This window comes from Drosophila obscura, unplaced genomic scaffold (assembly GCF_018151105.1).
Source record: "Drosophila obscura isolate BZ-5 IFL unplaced genomic scaffold, ASM1815110v1 contig_200, whole genome shotgun sequence".
In the NCBI taxonomy this organism is placed as follows: Eukaryota; Metazoa; Arthropoda; class Insecta; order Diptera; family Drosophilidae; genus Drosophila; species Drosophila obscura.
Window position 1 is genome coordinate 665,504 of NW_024542791.1, and position 18,823 is coordinate 684,326.

At 41.8% G+C, this 18,823-nt stretch overlaps 1 protein-coding gene across 2 annotated transcripts in view; it reads left to right on the forward strand.

Moving 5' to 3' along the window:
* The window catches only part of LOC111073070 (bone morphogenetic protein receptor type-1B), a 73,443-nt gene that overhangs the window by 51,407 nt on the left and 3,213 nt on the right, over nt 1-18,823 (forward strand). The window lies entirely within an intron of this gene.

An 18,823-nucleotide genomic window follows, 5' to 3' on the forward strand; every position in this document is an offset into this window, starting at 1 on the left:
ATCATTGGTACCATGATCATTGTCGTCTCATAAGTATGCAGCGCTCATATTACAAATCTTTGAGTTGAGCATATCCTGTTGGCCCAACTCTCTCTCTCTCCCTCTCTCTTCCCGCTTGTGTTTTCAATTGAAATTCGTTTAGTTTTTCGTTGTGTTTCTAATTGCGTTTTGTTGTTCAGTTCGTTTCGGGATCTTATTCTATGTATGCCAAGTGTGCGGCTGGGATTTAGACAGAGGACAGAGGACAGAAGACAGAGCCTGACCATCCCAAGGAGATCCCATCGGCTTAAAATATGCGACGTCTCCGCCTGTCGTTGTCTCCTTTTTTCCACTCCTGAGAGTTTGCCCATGTTTTTCTTAATTTTTTATGACCCTCAAGCAGGTAGAATCCGGAAAAAAGAGAGGGAGGGAGATACAATGGGGCACCGGCACCCCTTGCTCTGATACTCAAAATACAACAAAAAAAAAATAAGGAAAAGAACGAACAAAAAAGATCAGCTGTCAATTTTATGGGTGCCACAGTTCTTGTTCTCTCTCTTTCTCCAACTCCAACTCCACCTCCACCTCTACCCTCGCTATCTTTCTCCCTCTCTCTTCCTGGGGTGTTGCATGCTCATATTTTATGCCTTTTTTTGTGTGTGTGTGTGTGTGTGTGCCCAACGTTGTTGTCATTTCATTTCATTTGCTTAGATTATTTTGATATGCATCTGAGCATTTGATTTGATTTTGGGACGGGCACAAAACGAATTTTATGACTGCGCGTGGGGATGGATTAGGGAATACACAAAACAGGCATAGCGCATTGAGTATGTTAAGATAATCCCCCCCCTTCATTCTTTAGATCTTTTAATAACTCGGATAAGATTGTTATTTAAATACGAACTGTATGCAAAGGCAACACTGCAACACTTTTGTGGATCTTTTTATTAGCCAACAAACAGCCGGATTCCAGCTATCTCACGTCATACTGCGTTTACGTGTGACTGGCTATTATCCAAGTGGCAGAAATGGAATAGATGATTTTTTATTGCAGGGCAGAACAACAATGTACGCCAAGGTCAGATTTATTATAGGGTTTACTTGTAATACCAATACTTCTGGGTATGTACATAGCTGCCTTCCTATCATTTTATTCGAATGAGGTCACGCCCATATGAAACATTTTCTTTAACAGGGCGGGAATCCAAGTCATTCCAAAAACACGTCATACAATAAATATTTAAATACGAAAGATGCCTCGTAAAATGTTATCATAAAAATGCAACTGAAGTCATAGAAATATTCTGCTTTAAAATGCCGATTTAAACTGGTGAATAATCTTTGAAAAAAATTAATCAAAATCTGTCCCATGTTATTTATTTCTTAATTTTTGTAAGCATTTTTCGTTCGTTTAGAAATAACAGAAAAAAATTAAATCATTTTTATACCCGTACCAAAAAAGGTAGGGGATAAGATGTGGAAAAGTGGGTGTCAACGCAGAGGGAAACGTTCGACCCCATAAAGTATAATTCTTGATCAGCATCAATAGCCGAGTCGATATAGCCATGTCCGTCTGTCCGTCCGTCTGTCCGTCCTCCGTCTTGATGAGCGCCTGATCCAGGACTATAAAGCTAGAGAAACCAAATTTGGTTCCAGACTTGATACATGCAAGTGTTCAAAATTCGCCCCGCCCCCTTCCCCCACACAAAGGACGAAAATCGTGGCGGCCGTTTAAGAACGATAAAACTAAACCGTATCGAGTCCCATATCCCATTCCAATCTGAATCAGATCGGATCAAATTATAGCCAGAATGAAGAAACGTTCCCCCTCCCCCCCCCCACACAACCAACTCTTTTCCCCACTCGCACACTCTGCTCTTCAGCGCGAGCAACCCCTAGGGGGATGTAGAATCTAATTGGAACATTACAATCACATGTAAGATGTAGAATATACATTGTATATGTAGATGTAGATACAATTAGCAAAAAAATGTAAAATGTAAATTTCTAAAATTCTAAATCATAAGCTCAAAAATGTATATATGACTGAGTACGGGAAATGCGTCCCCAGAGCGACTCACACGCCTCTTTTTTATCGATTTGTAGAGCGTAAATTTTCTACGTTATTTTACTTTACTTTTCTATATTTTATTCATTTGATTTAATCTGAAAATAGCTTGCCTTAAATATTATTTAAATTCTGCCTTTGATCTGCATTTTTATGCGCTTAAAAACGCCTTAAAGTCGCTTTGGCATCCCGTCCAGCTGCAGAGCAGAGCAAAGCAGAGCTGTCTGATTATATGATTTGCTTTGTGCAGTCACAGTCACAGTCGCAATCCCATTCCCAGTACCCGGTCCACAGTCCTCAGTCTCTCTTAATAATAAATTCGCCACGGGGGGGGTACGTCGTTCCCTGTCCCGTGGCCCAGCCCCTGCCCCGTTTCTGGTTGTTCTTTTAGTCAGGCGGCTGGTTGGTTGGTTGCGCCCATGACAAATCGCAACAAATGCCAAACAACAGACAAGATAAAACCCTCGAAAGCGCAACAAATACGAAAAACACCTTTTGATGTGGGCATTGTGTTCAAAGACAAAAGATATCAGGCACGGCACAGCACAGCCACACTCTGGCAGGGAAATCCGAGTGAATTTTCCTCGAAAATGGTTCAAAAGAAAGTCAGTTTTGATTGAAACTTTAAGCTGCGCAGGACAGAAGGGTTTCATAAGAGTCCCTGATATGGAGCGACATATGCAGTGCCTGGGGGGCAGTCGTCGATTCTGTTGAACGTGCTGTGCTGTGCTGTACAGGCTATGATGATCGAATCGAAGCACTCGACATGTTTCGTGGAATCACCTTCAACAAAACAAAACTCTATGCTTTCTAAACTGATATAGAATTTGATGATAACACGCCACAGTGATAGTGTGCCTACGTATGCGTATCTGTGGGGTGTGTGTGTGTGTGTGTGTCTATGGCAGTACTAATTCTCAGGTATATGACCGACCGACTGGCCGCTGTTTAGGTTATAGGTTTGGTAGTTCCCGACCTAATCTTATCAATTTTGTCGTCTGCCGCCGCTGCCGCCGCTGCTGTCGCCTGTGCACGTAAACAAACAAAATAAAAAAATATTATAGTTATAATAATAATAAACGGAAAGGGAAACAAAAACAAGTCAGAATGATAGTGACAATATTTCGACTATGGGATACCTGGCAATCAGATCATATTTCGATTTTCATTGAGCTTCGATGATAGGTCGAGCAAACTAAATAAAAAATACACTTTAATAGGAAGATGCCAACGTAAGATTGTTTTCCAATGAAAAGGTGAAAATGAAACTGCCTGTTGCATAAATCTTTGCTAGTGAAATAAACCCTTGTACCCCACACAGTATCTGGTAAAATAATAAAAAAAATCATTTCTGCTCTAAAAACCCCTTGATTTTACGACCAAACGTGTGCCTGCATGTACAATTTTTAAATGCATTTTAGTGGCATTTTTAGCCGCCTCAGCGCATAACTTACAGCTTTTCACCCACAGATCTTTTCGTGAGAGAGAGAGAGAGAGAGGCATGCCCCAAAAAAACAACAGTAACTGTACCCTTGTCGAACATCTAAAACATATATATTATATTTCAAACTGACGTTTGTGCTGACCATTGACCGAATAGTTTTTGTGGCTTGCACTTTTCACACGCGCGAATTTCCTCAGTGAAATTTCATTTATTTTTACTTTAATTTAAATGCCAACCTGTCGATTTATTTTTTCGCTTTCGGCCAAGACACGCAAAAGAGGTCATTGATTTGTCTTGGGGTGGGCCTTTCTGTGTGTGTGCGTTTTCATTCTGAGCGATCAGCAGAAACCCCGACTAGACGACGACGCGACCACCAAAAACCGCTCTAAATGCTGTCTGGTCGCGTCTTTAGACGGAATCAGACAATTGGTTTTTGTCTGATCTGGCGACGGCTTTTTATAATGTCGGATCGGTGCTACGTGCATATCATTGAATCAGCTATAACTCTGACATTGGGCTGGCCTAAAGTCACATGAGTTTAAGGCAAGAAAAATGCTAGAATTATAATTGATTCCCCCATGAGATTAGCTAATTTTTCCAGGAATTGCAATAACAAGAGATGTCTTATAATAATTTAAACGGGTACTTTCCCCAATAAAACCTGTCTAGAAAAATGCATCTAATAATGCAATATAATAGGTTTTATTATGTGTATTCTTTTTGTTGGCATAATACTGAGAAAATTGTTGCACAACTTAGACACAACTTAAAGGGCTGCAGAAAAATGGAAATATTAAATAGAGGAACGGGAAGTTGCAAGAATAAATTACATTTTAGTGAAGTGTTTGATTAATGATCACAAAATAAATATAGGTATCAATGGGAAACTTAGGAGACTTGTTCTGAAAGAGCTTATTAAATTCTATGTAATTTTAATTCCTACAATTGTTGGGAGCATCTTTTTGTACATTTTATACGTTTTTTATGTTCATATTAAGATCTCCATTCATTATCGGATAAGTAGAAATTATTTGTTTAGTTTTATTTTCTCGGCTCGGCTCGGCTGCGTTCCCCTGCGATTCGAGTGCAGCGTCCGCATATCCTGTTCTGCGGATCAATCCCATTCCCATTCCAATTCCATTCCAAGCGATCCGATGCGATCTGTCGCCAGCGTGTGGAACACACATGTGCTGTGAGTGGAGCGCGTGAAAATGACGACTAAGGAGAGTCCCAGAGTCCGGGGTATGGGGGCATGTATGGGTTCTGTCCGCCTGCGGGGCTGATGAGGATGAGCGTTCGTCGTTCTGCACCGAGGAGATGCGGATATGCTGAATGCTGAGTAGGCGGCAGCTGCTGCTGTTTGTCAAAACATTGGCATGGAATTTTGCTGTGAGGCGAGGCGAGGCGAGGCAAGTGAAATGAAATGTATCTGCCAGATACATATGCACATCTCTCACTCACTCTCTCTCCCTCTCTCTTTCGCTGTCTGGTGGGGCATATGTACATATGTAAATGCAGTTTCCTGTCAGGCAGAAGAAACTCCATTAGCGGACAATAACAACAGCAGCATCCACGAATTCCGCTTAATTTCGTTGACGATTAATCAAAATCAAATAAATGCAAGTAACTTGGATGGGTAGATGTGTACTCCTCCTCCTACTCCTACTCCATCTACTACTGCTACTCCACTCCTCCTGTCTCCTCTGCCCCGACCTGCTCCCGCTGGCTGTGCTGTTGATGGATTTCGTGATAAATGAAGTGAAATTTGAGTGAATTTATCTCAGAGATCCGTTGTTCAGGCTGTTCTTGGGTTGTTTTTTTTTCTTTCGTTTTGTGGCATCTCCACAAACAAATGCGTTAAATGCTTCAAGCGATTATCTTATGGTCTGCGCACAGACCTCAACTTTTGGATGATTTACATACATACATAAATATGTATGTACGGGAAAGAGTACAGATGCGCGTACAGTGGCGGGTTCTCTCCAGTTAATGGCACCTTTAATGCTTTATTAGTTTGGTTGTAACTTTCTTTGGATGTAAAAAGATGGGCACACAAGGTATTAAAAACATTCATCATATTTTGTCTCTAGTGGTGCTATTTTTATGACCCCCACTGTTGGCATACGCATCAGCCATGCACGTAGCCATGTCCCCGTTATTTTTACGAGTTTGCTTTTGGCTTTTGATTTATGCAGAGGATGCTATCTCTACGCTGCTGCATTCTAGCTGTATTCTACCGCAGACTCTATCTTTCACTCTCTCTTCCCTCCTCCATCTCTTCGCTGACACTGGCTCTCTCAAGGTCAAGTCTCTTTATAGCAGCCTCTCCCATTAACAGTGCTCTGTTAAACGCGATCATTGTTTACGGCTGCTAATTGGGAGAGAGACACGTTCGCTCACGTTTTGCTTCGATGTCCAAAATTCTATAACTTTTATTGTACTCCCTGCCTGCCTGCCTGCCTGCCTGCCCATCCTCCTCTTCACCCAATCACCTATTGTTTGCTGGCGGATAGGTAAATGTGTCGCACCGACAGACAGCACGGCGGCATGTTTATTAGACTGCAAACACAAACACAACAACAACAACAACATACGTATGTACAGTGGCAGACAACTGTTAGCCGCACAATGGGAAAAACGAGAATTCGCGATTCGCAAATCGCAAATCGCAAATCGAGAGCCAATGACAACGCACAATGGCACGTTTTGCTCATTTGGGCGTATGTGCATGTCATATAAAGAACCTGTCGCAATGATTTAGTCTTTCGACTGTGGGATACCTGCAAAATCAGATTTCAGAACTAGGCAAATATTTTATCATCAGAAAAGCAACCAAATATTGGTACTACAGTCATAGATCATTTTGGGTGTGATAAATATATAATTGGAATGATTTTCAGCACAAAAACTCGCTTAGGTAGATTAAAGCTTTATATGTAAATCAATTAAGTAGATAAAAAAGGGCAATTCTATTCGATATCTATATATTTCAATAGATTTAAATATTTTGAGCGAACAGGCAAACTGGAGAATTTGTAAAGCTTGTAAGGAAATGCATCTTAATCTTCAACAAATATATACCCTAGGTACTCATTGAACCATATACATACATATGTACGTATATTTCTATAAAACATTTGCATTTGTTTCTACCTATATATTTGGATAAATCATTTGCATATTTTTGGTTTCTTACGCGTACACATGTATTTATATTTGTTGTTGTATTTTTCTCTCATTTCGCTATTTAAAAGCCAGCACACGTCATGCTTGTCGCCGGGGCAGCCTTAAAAGGCAGCGATCGGATCGGATCGTAGCGGCACAACAGCATTTGATTCATCATCAGGTGACCAAAAAAAAAAAAGGCAAAAAAAAAAGCATAAGACTAATTGCCAGGGCACTCAAACAGTCGGGCAGTCGAGCAGTCGAGCAGTCTGGGCCTAGAGTCGGGCCAGCAACATGTTGCCATATCCGAGGTACCTATCTACTATATAGAATGGTCAACATGTTGATAGTGGATCCGGTGATCGGTTGGATTGGCTGCGTTTGTGACTGGGCTTTTGTGTATGCCGGGCGGGTTGTGCCCATAAATTGAATTGACATTTTGACGCGACTTGCATGGGTTGTTGGCCGAGACGGCCCACCCACATTGGCATAAATCTGGTATGCAAATTGGCAGCATGGGCGACAATGTTTGGTTGCTCAATGATTCATCATCATCATCATCATCGGCAACGATTCCCTGTTGCCTGGACATCCGTTGCAGTTTGGGTTTCCTGTTTATCTGTCAGTTGAAACAGGAAAAGAGGGGCCCCAAAAAATTGATAGCTGATGGATCCTTGGGCAGAATTTGCATTCTCCACTCCAGAAATTCTCAACAAAACCCGCCCGCCTCTAGACAATTGCAACGTCTCTGAAGTCAGACAACAAATTGCAGATGCCAACAGAGCAGACAGCTTGACTTTATTTTTGTGTCGCCAAGCTATAGCCATATTACGTATGTACATATATACCAGACGATGTCTGAATATATATGTATGGTGTCCAAGTTTATTTTCAGCCAAATAGCATTTGGTATTTTGTCTGGCAGTCGCATAAATTTCAAATTAGAAACAAAGAGAAAGAAACAGCCACAAGGCAGACACTGCCACAGGCAACGACATAGTCTACGACTACAACTAATTAGCTGTTCTGTTGTTTTTATTTTAATTTTGACCCAGGCCCATACAGTCTCCACCGCAGGCATTGCCATAGCCAGCTCATCTCCATCTGTTGGCTACCGGCTACTGTGGATGCCTCCCGCAGTCGGCGGCGGAATCATCACGTCAAATCTTTGATTTTAGTGACTTTTTGCTAACGCCTTCTCCTGATTAGCATTCGATTCCAATTTCAATTTGAATTTTGATTTCAATTCTGTGATCTCCGATCAGCAATCATCATCATCATCATCATCTTCATCGCCCCAATATCAATATCAATGTCGTTGCTCCCTGCTGTTGCCTGCCGTTGCCTGCCGTTGCTGGTTTGCTCAATTCGATTTCTTGATAAAAATCGCCATAAAAATTGTATCAGCTGCTGCTGCCGGTGCCGATGAATTATGCAAATCGAGTATTCGCAATACATAAACAAGCCAATGCCCAAGATGCTTTTTTTTTTTTTTGTGTTTCTTTATATATTTTCCCTTCATTGGAATTGCAATGTCCGTCCATAAATGTCAGCTGGCCGATAAGATTTTTATGTTGACTGTTGATTTTTATTTGTGATTTTAATTTTCCCCCATACATTGATTACTTTCAATTGCTAATTTATGTTTGATTTTTAACCTTTTTCTGCATCTGTTCCTCTCGTTTCAGGTAAGTTCGATATCAAGATCAAAGCGAAAAATCTAGAAACGGGAAGTTTTAAGTTCAACAACAAAGGGAACCTAATGATTGGTAAAGTATTTGGGTTAAAAGATGCAACAGAATCAAAAGATATCTTGAAAAATCGGAGATTTTTCTCTAACATTTATTTTTGAGAAGTAAAAAAAAAATTAATTTATGATTTATTAAATTACCGCCTAAAAATTCATATGAATTTCCATCGACCACCTTTAAAGAATTTTTCAAAAATGTTGCACCTCTTCAAAAATTGCTGGCGACTCGCGCGCGTTTTAAAACGCCTCTCTCTCATGGGTGGTCCAGCCAGCAGCAGCAGTCGCCAGTCGGACGCTGCACTTGCCAGCTGCTGCAATATTTCATATTTGTGAGTGCATATGTACATATGCTTTTGTGTGTGTGTGTGAGTGTGTGTATATTTTTTGTAATTTTTTTTAATAATTTTGCGCTTGCAATTAAAAATCATTAAGCCAAATCAGCGCGGTCTGCCCGCCGGGCTCTCTAATTAAAGCTGATTGTGTTGATTTGCAAAGGGGGAAAATACTGAAAAAAAACTCACAAAAAAATATAGGAAAATTATGCGAAAATGTATGTGTATGAATGCTGCAATTGTTTTTAATTGCCAGAGAGAGAGAGAGAGAGGGGGAAAGGAGAGTGAGTACATAAGCCAAAATTGTGTCGAGACATAAATCTGGCCATCTGCTCATTTGGGAAAAAAACTTCTCCTGGCCTTTTGACTGCGCTGGCCTGGCCTGGCCTGGGATTGGCTTTTGGAGGTTTGTTTTACGAGTATTTCGCTGTTAGCATTTCATTCATGATTTCCAAGACACAGAATTCCGAATAGAATTGGAAACACACACGAAACAAAAAATAAATGTAGAAATATAAATAGGCAGCACAGGCATTAATTATAGCCATTTATAAGGAAAAATCGTTTTAAAAGTTGTCATGCCCGAAAGCGTATGGAGTGGTGTGTGTGTGTGTGGAGTGGTGTGTGCAAACCAAACAGTCAAACAGCCGAACCAGCCACAGCCTCAACAAAGGCTTGGCAACCGCAAATACAGCATCGAGAAACCGAAACTCGTTTACCTTCGCCATCGGTTCTTATTTTTATTAGGAAAACAAACGATTTTGTTTGGACTTTAACTTTTGGTTAGAGTCTTTTCGCTCCCCATCTCTCTCTCTCTCTCTCTCTCTGTACCCAGCCGATGATTATTCTTGTAGATTTGTATACCCAAAAATTCGGAATTGGGGAATTGGAATTGCGATTCCCACAAGGATTTATAGAACATAAATCTGGGTCCCTTGCTGTTGACACCTCCTAGGCGGCGGGGGCTCTAACTTCCACAGAAAGCGACCTACAGGGAGGATTTACATAAATTTCCAGGTATATTCATTTTGACAGCTATCTATAAGCGTTAGTCAAATTCCTCATGACAATGCGAATTCTTTTAGGAATTTAATTGCTAAGCTGAATTTATTTATTATAATTTCTCAGGGCAGTGTGAATTCTATTTTGGCTTTAATTTCTTAGCCGAATATACGAGTATTCGATTAGTGTCTTTATTTGGTAACTAATTGAATTAGATTGTGGGACGGATAGTGGATTCCTTAAGTTATTTAGTTCTATAAATGGTTCTGTGCCATTTTGTTAATGAATATATTTGCTGGACTAATTTCGAAATTAGCAGAAGCACTGAAATTGAGATTTATTAGGAAGTTTATTTAGGAGTTCTTTTTTTAGTGCCATAAATGCTGAAAGTTGTCTTAGAGATTTACAATACAGTGGCATGAATCCGAATGGAGAAACCCAATGGAATAATTTTAGTTTTTTGCTTCCTATAGTTCAGTTTATTTATCGCAAATTCATTACCTAATTAAAGTAATTTAATAATTGATTTAATTTAAAAATCAGATCTTTTTTATCATTTGTTCACCGTCCAATGGACAAGGCGACCCAACCACCCTTTGTTAGTCCGTATAAATTACAAATTGTACATTGATTGCAATCAGTAATTACTGGAAATTATATTTTGCTTAATGTTCTGCATCGGTAATTGCCTCTTTAAAAATCGTAATTAAATCCATAATTTATCTATGGCTTGAATTTAAATTTGCAGCATTATTAACCGCCTTTTAAGCTTCACACTTCACACAATTATTTAGTGTCTGTTTGCTAAGCTTTGAATATAATTTCTCCTGGCAACAATGGATCGGCTAATTAAAGAATAAACTACATATACATTTGTATGTGTATGTATGTACTCGCTGTCTGTACATATGTACGTATCATCGGATGTATGTACTTATGCGGGGCTATCTATAAGCCCATTGTTCATTGAAGGGGCGTATATGCAAAATGCAAAATGGGTAGAAAACAATTAATTGCTATTGATTTACGGGGCGTATGCTTGATTTATTTAGCAATCGTTTGACCAAAAACCAGGCGGGCATTCATTTCCCCATTTTTTTTCTTCTCTTTTTCTCTATATTTTTTATATCCCATCCCGCACAAATAAAAAATGTATTTTATTTATTGCCCGCGCATGTGGGCTCCAATGGCACACGAAGGCGCAAAGCCCTGTGGGCATATAGATGATGACTTCATTGCCATTGTTGCAACATCATCATCCATCCAGCAATGGTACAATACGAGTAGTACTTCAAGCAAAAAGCAGTAGCTGCCGTAGCCATATAATGGCCAATGGCCTGGATACAGACCAGCAGACCATTCAGACCGCTGGTCATGCTCCTTCTCGAATGAAAGCATTTGTCATTCAACGTTCACGCATGACAATATATCCAGTCAATTAATGGAGACTCTAGGAAGGAGATAAATATTAAGGACTATGCGTTGGGATAGATTCCACCTCATTTATTTGGCATCTTTTGAACTTAAAGTTTAATAAATTTTCAGCACCACCAAATCAAGCTGCTTGTAATTGTAGGATGATCAAAATATCTAACACTCTGTTAAAAATAATGCTGAGGCGTTTGTGAAGTTATGGCTACTGCTGTGGCTCCGACAGCCTCTGTGTTTCTGTGATCTGCCTTCTTGACACTTTCCTGTGTTTCCTGTCACTGCTGTGACTGTGTTAATGTGACTGCTACTCCCACTCGAACTCTGTTTTCTTTGCTGTTACCAGCTCTTGTTATTGCTCTTTCTGCTGCGAGTATATCTTCAGTCAATCCCCAGATAATTTATGCAGCACTCTATGCTTTGCATTTCAAGCAGTTTCCTCTCGGATCACAAGCTACTCAAACAGGTCTAGAAACCAATGTGTAGACTTTATACATGATTGTATATAAAATACATAAGATCGGATTGGTTTGGATCGGCTTGTGGTTGGCTTGGCGAGTGGAACGTTACTTTTGAACCCGGATGTGGCAGTGTGCGTGTGTGTGTGTGTGTGTGTGTCTCTCTAATGCGAATCAATTTGAGGCTAATGTAGATTGCTTTCGATTTATGCAGATTATGCAAAGGGCGTTCCAAATTGAACCATTCATTCTGGTCTTGTCTGAGAGCTCTGCTCAATGACGCAGCTGTAGGTGTAGGATTTTTTATGTCTGAGATTCGAATTCGAATGGTTTACGGGTACGGCGGTGGCACGGAGTGCTCCCCGGGTGCCATCCACAGCATCCGGCTGCCCACGCACCAGACAGACATTTTGTTCAGTATTTTGTTAAGCCAACTCTCTCTCTCTTCATCTCTCTCCCAGCTCCCTTTTGGTGTTACCCAAAATTAGTCCCTCCATTGCCCACGCGTCTCGCGTTTTTTCTTTTTTATCGCCTAGAAGTCGCACTCGCCTGGCTCGCGCTTGTTTGGGCGTTTGCGATTTAATTAAAAATATGCGACACTTAATTAAAACGCATGCGACGAGAGACGGAGACACTTGCAAATATTTAGAGAGACTGCCGCGCATTTTATTAAGAATTTTGACAGCATTTTGATTAAGAGCCAGGCCGCAGTTTGTAGTACCAGACCCAGCCAGCCCCAGCCCCAGTCCCAGCCCCAGTCCCAGCCCCAGCCTCCAGGCACTTGTGGCAGGTTGACGACGCTGTGATGCTGATGCTGATGCCTGAAGCTAAATAACCGACGCCCACGATAACAAATTTTACTTTTTCGTTTTTTGTTGTGCTTCTGCGGTGAACCGCTCAACGAGTTATGGGAAATAACTGGTTAGCTGATTTATCTATAAGCCAGCGATGGAAGACAAAACAAGTAAGAACGGTGTGATCGTAGCTACGACTATGCGATACCTGCTAAGCCGATTTGTATTGAGTGGGAAAATATCTAACAGCAGCTTGCATATCAGAAATTGGACTTAAGAAGTCTAAGTCTACACTAATCCCCATATACCATTGTCCGCTACGTCTGCAGGGTATCGAAAAAGTCAGCCATTCATGCATCTTACAGCTGGCCAAAGGCAAAAACATGTTTGTATTGGCTGTGACACGTTTTGAAAGTCAATTAAACGCTTGTAAAATGCATTTATGCAAATCGGAACGCATTTGGAATGTTAGCAGCGAAACAATGGCTGTTAAGCCACTGTAAAAGTCACCGCTAACAGCGATGCAACAGAGCATGAACAGTGGCAGGAGATGGGCTGATCTGACTGCATTTTCCAGCCATTTTACCCGTCGTAGAAACGCGTATATCAAACTGCGGAATGTCGTCTTATCTGGTCAATAGATTCATTCTGGGTGAACCCATAACAACAAAGAAAGAAACATATAAGAAAGAAGTGGAAGTGCGCAAATGCCTTGATTAAATTTGGCAAGCGCACAAACAATTGCTTCAGCCACATCTAAATTGGCCCCAAAAAGAATTATATAGCCAAGGCAAACAAACAAACATCGGATGAATAGATGGATAAAAGGCCAACGTCAGCAAGTCACAAGTGCCGTGGACCGCACAAAAATAAATCTGCCAATAAAAATAAATCCATCCATGGTAGATAGCATACAGTACGAGCCATAAATGAGGTACTTATATAGCCGGGCCTAAAGACAGTAATAAAGTCAAATGCCACCAAAGCTAATTCATTAGGGGACTGACTGCCTGAAATGATGGAAAACAACAGAGGAAATAACGACGCCCACTTTGTGTTTTTAATTTTGAAAAATTTGTTTTATTTTTTAAATTTTTTTTTTTTATAATAAATGCCAACACGAGTACGGCTACGGGTACACGCCTTGGTGCGGCCTACGTTAAACAATAAAATTGAACATTATTATATAAAATCGTATCGCACAAAAACAAGCCATGAAAATGAAAACAGACGCCCACAGGCCCACGGGCCTGAAAGGAAAATGATCAGCGGAAAACGTGCAGAAAGGCAGCACATAGTAAGGGGAAACTTTTATACTCTTACTGGATAGAGCAGGGAATTTTTTTAATCTTAAATTTAAATATTCAAATTTTTAAATTTAAATTTTTAAATTTTAAATATAAAATTACTGAAGAATATACGTATATAAGGCAGGCCTTAAATTTCATGAGATTTTCATTCTGCAAGGTACCTTATCCTCCTGCTACTGGAACAATCTTGCTCTGAATCTGCCTTGGAAAAATATATACAATAAATAGTTCCGTAGTAAACAACTCTTCAGTCACAAGACGCTAAGATCTGTTCACATTTAAATGTAGATTAGACTCTCATATCGAGCGAGAGTATTTCCCCAATTCGACTTGTTCTGCTCACACATTTTCCCCCTGTCTATTTGGGTTGGGTTCGTGTCTTGGCTGATTATTCTCCACCTTAGACGTCACAGACTTGGATTCCCATTTGTTGTTGTCGATGGCCTGCAGTTTGCCCGCTGATTTTGTTTGGATTGAGTTGGGCGCTGCTGTTTAGATCATTGATGAGCTCACACCACCTGATTGTACTACGTACAAGTAGCGTAGAGTGGCGGGAGAGAGAGAGAGAGAGAGATTTGTATACCTATTGCCAGTATATATAGCAATCACATGACTGACTGACTCTTGGGTTGTTTTGCATAGCAGATCTCGCGTTGTGGCAGAGTCTAAAGCGGTGGCAAAAAGCATTCCAAAGCAAATGAGGAAGAGATGGATGGCAGCTCAAGCTGCAGCTTGGCGGAGCCCATAGAATAGATATTTTTAGCGATGTTTTGCGGCACGATCACGACAGTGAGGCGGCAGGCGATCCACGCCCACAGCCACATCTAAAGACCCAGCCCACAGCCCACAGACCCAGAGAAGAGAGAGAGAAGATGATGATGATGAACGGATTGTGGGGGAAACTGCTGCACCCATGTGTGCGTATGTGTGTGTGAGAGAGAGAGAGAGCAGCAGCGTTGGCAGCGGAAATCGTTAGCTGAATCATGCCATAAAATATTCCCCATATGCAACAGACGACAGTGCGTTGCAAAACCATAAAACCCAGCCAATTTATAGAACGTTGATCTTGAATATTTCCCAGCTTCCCAGATCATCAAAGATGCACAGAATTCAACGATTGCCTGCTCGATATTTTACTCTTGCAGAGCACTGTTAATGGCTTTTGCCAAGCAGCTGCTCGCTGCGTTGCAAAGACTAATTAAAATTGCAATCCATATAAAGTAATTACGTTGCGGGTCAATGTCGTAGTCTCTGTGGGGTGGGAGGTGGCGGGGGGATTGCCTGACCAAATGTGGCCGGCCCCCCCTGCTTCTACGACAGAAATGGCAATCAATGCGGCGCTTTGGCTTGTAAATGGAAACTCTGAAATGAGACAGGCTTAGATGGGCTTGGAAACTAAAGTAAAATTCATGAGAAAAATAGCTGGCAGGAAAAACTGAACAAGCGAAAACATTCACTCAAGTTTCCTTATGTGAGAAGTAGTGTCAAAGATATCGCCAAAAGTCGAACAGCACACAGCCAGATAGATAGAGGCGGCGATTGCTGTGGCACCTCTAATTGAATTAAAATTCGTATGGCACACACATATATTTCGAAGCCAGATAAGTTTCTTATCAAATCTTAAGCACTCGCACAAACATCATTGAACAAATTGAGTTAGCCTCAAATAAAAGTACGTCTGTTATCAAATAAGGTTGAAGCACTTATCTTACTGGGTTAGCTGTTGGCTTAACTTAGCAATTGATTTACTAAGCTGCTAATCAAACTATTAAGCTGTCGAAAAGGGCTGACATACCAGAGAAAAAGCTGCTCTTTCTTTGCTTAGCGCTTATAGTTCGATCGACTAAACTTGGTTCTGATTGTCTGCAGTTTTTGTACGAATATATAAATCGTTTATGATTGGAACGTTTATTTTTATGATTTTATGATTTTTTTGTTCTGTTATTTGTTTGCCCTTGTCCTCCTCATGTTGTGGGGGCATCTTGCTGCAATTTCCTTTTCGTGTTTGAAAGAGTTTCACATAAATATTGTTGTTTATTGCGAACAGCTAACACACACACACACACACACACACACGCACACACACACACACACACACTGACATGAGCAACCTGAAGATTGCTTTGTTCCTGGGCCTTCCAGCAAGTTTCAGATACGTTTTTTTTTTGCTTTTGCTTTTGCTTTTGTTTTGTGTTGTGTTTGTCGGTTTTGTTGAGTGGCAAGCGCGTGCACTTGGCGCCAACTTGGAGCCGCCACATTGCCTTGCCCCTGCAGCAGCAACGAGGCAACAATTTGATTTCAAAGCGCGACGTCTTCCTCGTTTCCTCCTGCCCTACCCCCCCTCAGCTGCGGCGACGTTGTCTGGCGGATGCCTTCGTCCGCGGCGCGTTTCATAATTTGGTTTTTCCTTCTGCTTTTGACTCGTTTTTTTTTTTTTGTTTGTTTGGTGGCCCTGCTGCAGGATCTGCTGTGTGTACAAAAATTCATAATTTGTCTGCACCGCAAGGGGCTACTGTGCTACGTGGATCGATTCTCGTTGCTGCTCCCTGGTAGAGGCAGCATCCAGGCAGCGCGAACAAGAGAGTGGGAGAGAGAGAGAGGTGTAGAGGGGAGCAACAGGTATGGCAGATGTGAATAATATATGTATAAATGCGACAATGAAAGTTGAAATACAATTGAAAATATCTTTGGCAGCAGCAGTCACGTTTTCGCCCAGCCTCCCCCCAGACACCAGACATCAGATACCAGATACGTTTGGCGCGATAAAAACAGCCAGCAAACCGCCTCGCGGGCTGCTGCTGCTGTTGCTGCTGCTGGCAGCTGCTGTCGTTTGCTATTAAATTGTAATTAAATTATTATCTCGCGAAGGCACTGCTGGTGGCTGCTGATGGGAGGCGTGGTCAGATGCAAACAACATCCGCCAATTTGTTGATTTGTTTCGCATTTTGCATGCGCTCTGTTTCTGCTGTTTGCTGCAGCTACAAAAGTATCTAGTGGCACAGCTGTATCTGCGGACCTGTACCTGTACCTGTACCTGTGAGTGGCTGCAATTGGCATGCCGTCAAATATCTGCAAACAGCCTTGAAGACACGCGACTCGCGACTCGCTCTCGCACTCGAATCGCGGGTATCCGTCAAATGCAATTGCCACCAAAAAAAAAAAAAACTTGAAGCATGTCCGTGTGTCTCATTGTTTGTGCCACAAAAATGCACAAACCATTAATCACTAGCAATGTATCTTTAACTGGTTTAGGAGATCATTCTATGGCCCCCCGATCTCCATTTTGTGGGAATGTTTTTGAGTGTCTTTGCGGGATGTTTGTTTGTTTCTGGCATCACATAACAAGCATAAAAAACTGGGCAAAGAAAGGTAACCTGAGCGCTTGTTGTTCCCAGCCCAACGAATAAACAAACAGAATCCAATATCAAAATGCGAAGTTTGGTTGGGGAACGCTGCAAGTGTATCTGCCATTTGGGCGCTTCTTTAAACGATTGCTGCACGAACGAATGAGCGCAACACTTTACGACATATAAATAGTCGAGTGCGCTATAAAATGTGTCTAAAAATAGTGTTAAACACAGGCACAGCACCCCCGCACAGACGCTGTCTTTAAGCCATAAAAAATATGGCACATTCAGGCGGGCATTAAATGCGTTTTTATGAATGAAACTGCACTGAGACGGACGGGCCAGTAACAGCGTCTGCAATTAAATATTAAAGATATTGAGCAGGTCGGGGTGCAGGCTACGGGATCCAGCCATGGGAACATCCACACAGCCACACAGCCACCCACTCATTCGCGCACTCAGCCAAATCGAACCGCAGCGAAACGAACTTAAAACAAAATATTCACAGCGGAAAAGCTGCAGCTGCAGTTAACGAATATTTGTGTACCCTTGCACAGTAAATAGAGAGAGAGAGATTGCTATTGCGGTGTCTCCTTTTTTTCCCGGAGAGAGTACAACAAGTGGCCGTAGCTCATTCATGCAACGAGTGCCGCCTCCTCCTGTGCTTCCAGTTGGCCTGTCGCATGCGGCAAATGGCCATAAAACGCGCATACTCGAACATATGCCCAATACTCCGAACGCCCACCCATAACTGTAAAGCTGTAGCCCCAAAGACGCAGCCGTCCAAGCGTTGTCCAAGTGCAGCCACAGAGGCAGCCAAGCAGCTACCGAACAGGCAACAAGCAGCAACAGCAGCCAGCAACAGCAGCCAGCAACAGCAGCCAGCAACAGGCAGGCAACAGCAGCCACTTGCAACGAGCTTGTAATTAGTTGCAGATTTGCCAGCGACCTGAATCAATTGCCCGAGTTACCGTTACCCTCAGGCCTGGCCCCGCACCACACCCCTCCGTCCAGCGGTTCCAACTCTTCATGCTCAAACGCATTTTCATGGTAGAGTGCGTCGCGCGCGGTTTGCCAGCGTTTTTAATCGCTTTGCCGGACAGTTGGGGGGCTTAACACAATTGATTGATTCCTGGGTTGGATTATTAGCGCAGCTTTTGGGTAAGGGATAATGCCAGAGATACGACGACGACAGTCAGCCCACGCTTCAAAGCTCAAGTGCATTTTAAGTGGCCATCCAGCTGTGGCTTGCGAGCGTTTTGCCAGCATTTAAAGTGCATATTTGCCTCATAATGGATTGACGTTGGCCAGGGATAATACTTAGCATCAGACATATCAGCCCACGCTCGAGCTTGAGCTCGAGTCCAGAGCGATTTGCTTAGATAGTTAGTGCAACATTTACGATCTTAAAGTTGATCGATACAGCGGGCTACCATTGCAGTTGCATAAACGATTATTGATCTAAGTATTCTCTGAGAATCACTGGGTGGACAGTAATCGGCTTTATGATGGTAATTGATTGTGCAGTTCCCCTCCCCAGAATGCATTTACAGCGGCTCAGAGCGCGTTTCCATGCAAGTATATTGTTATGGGAAGAAGCTTAAACAGTGATTGGATTTGCTATTATTTTTATGCGCCACTCGGACAGTAATCGGCTTTTTCATTGTATTGATTATGCAGAGTGGTGTATTGGATAGGTACACAATATATTTGAATAAATTGGATTTTTGCTGATGAGAAGTATTT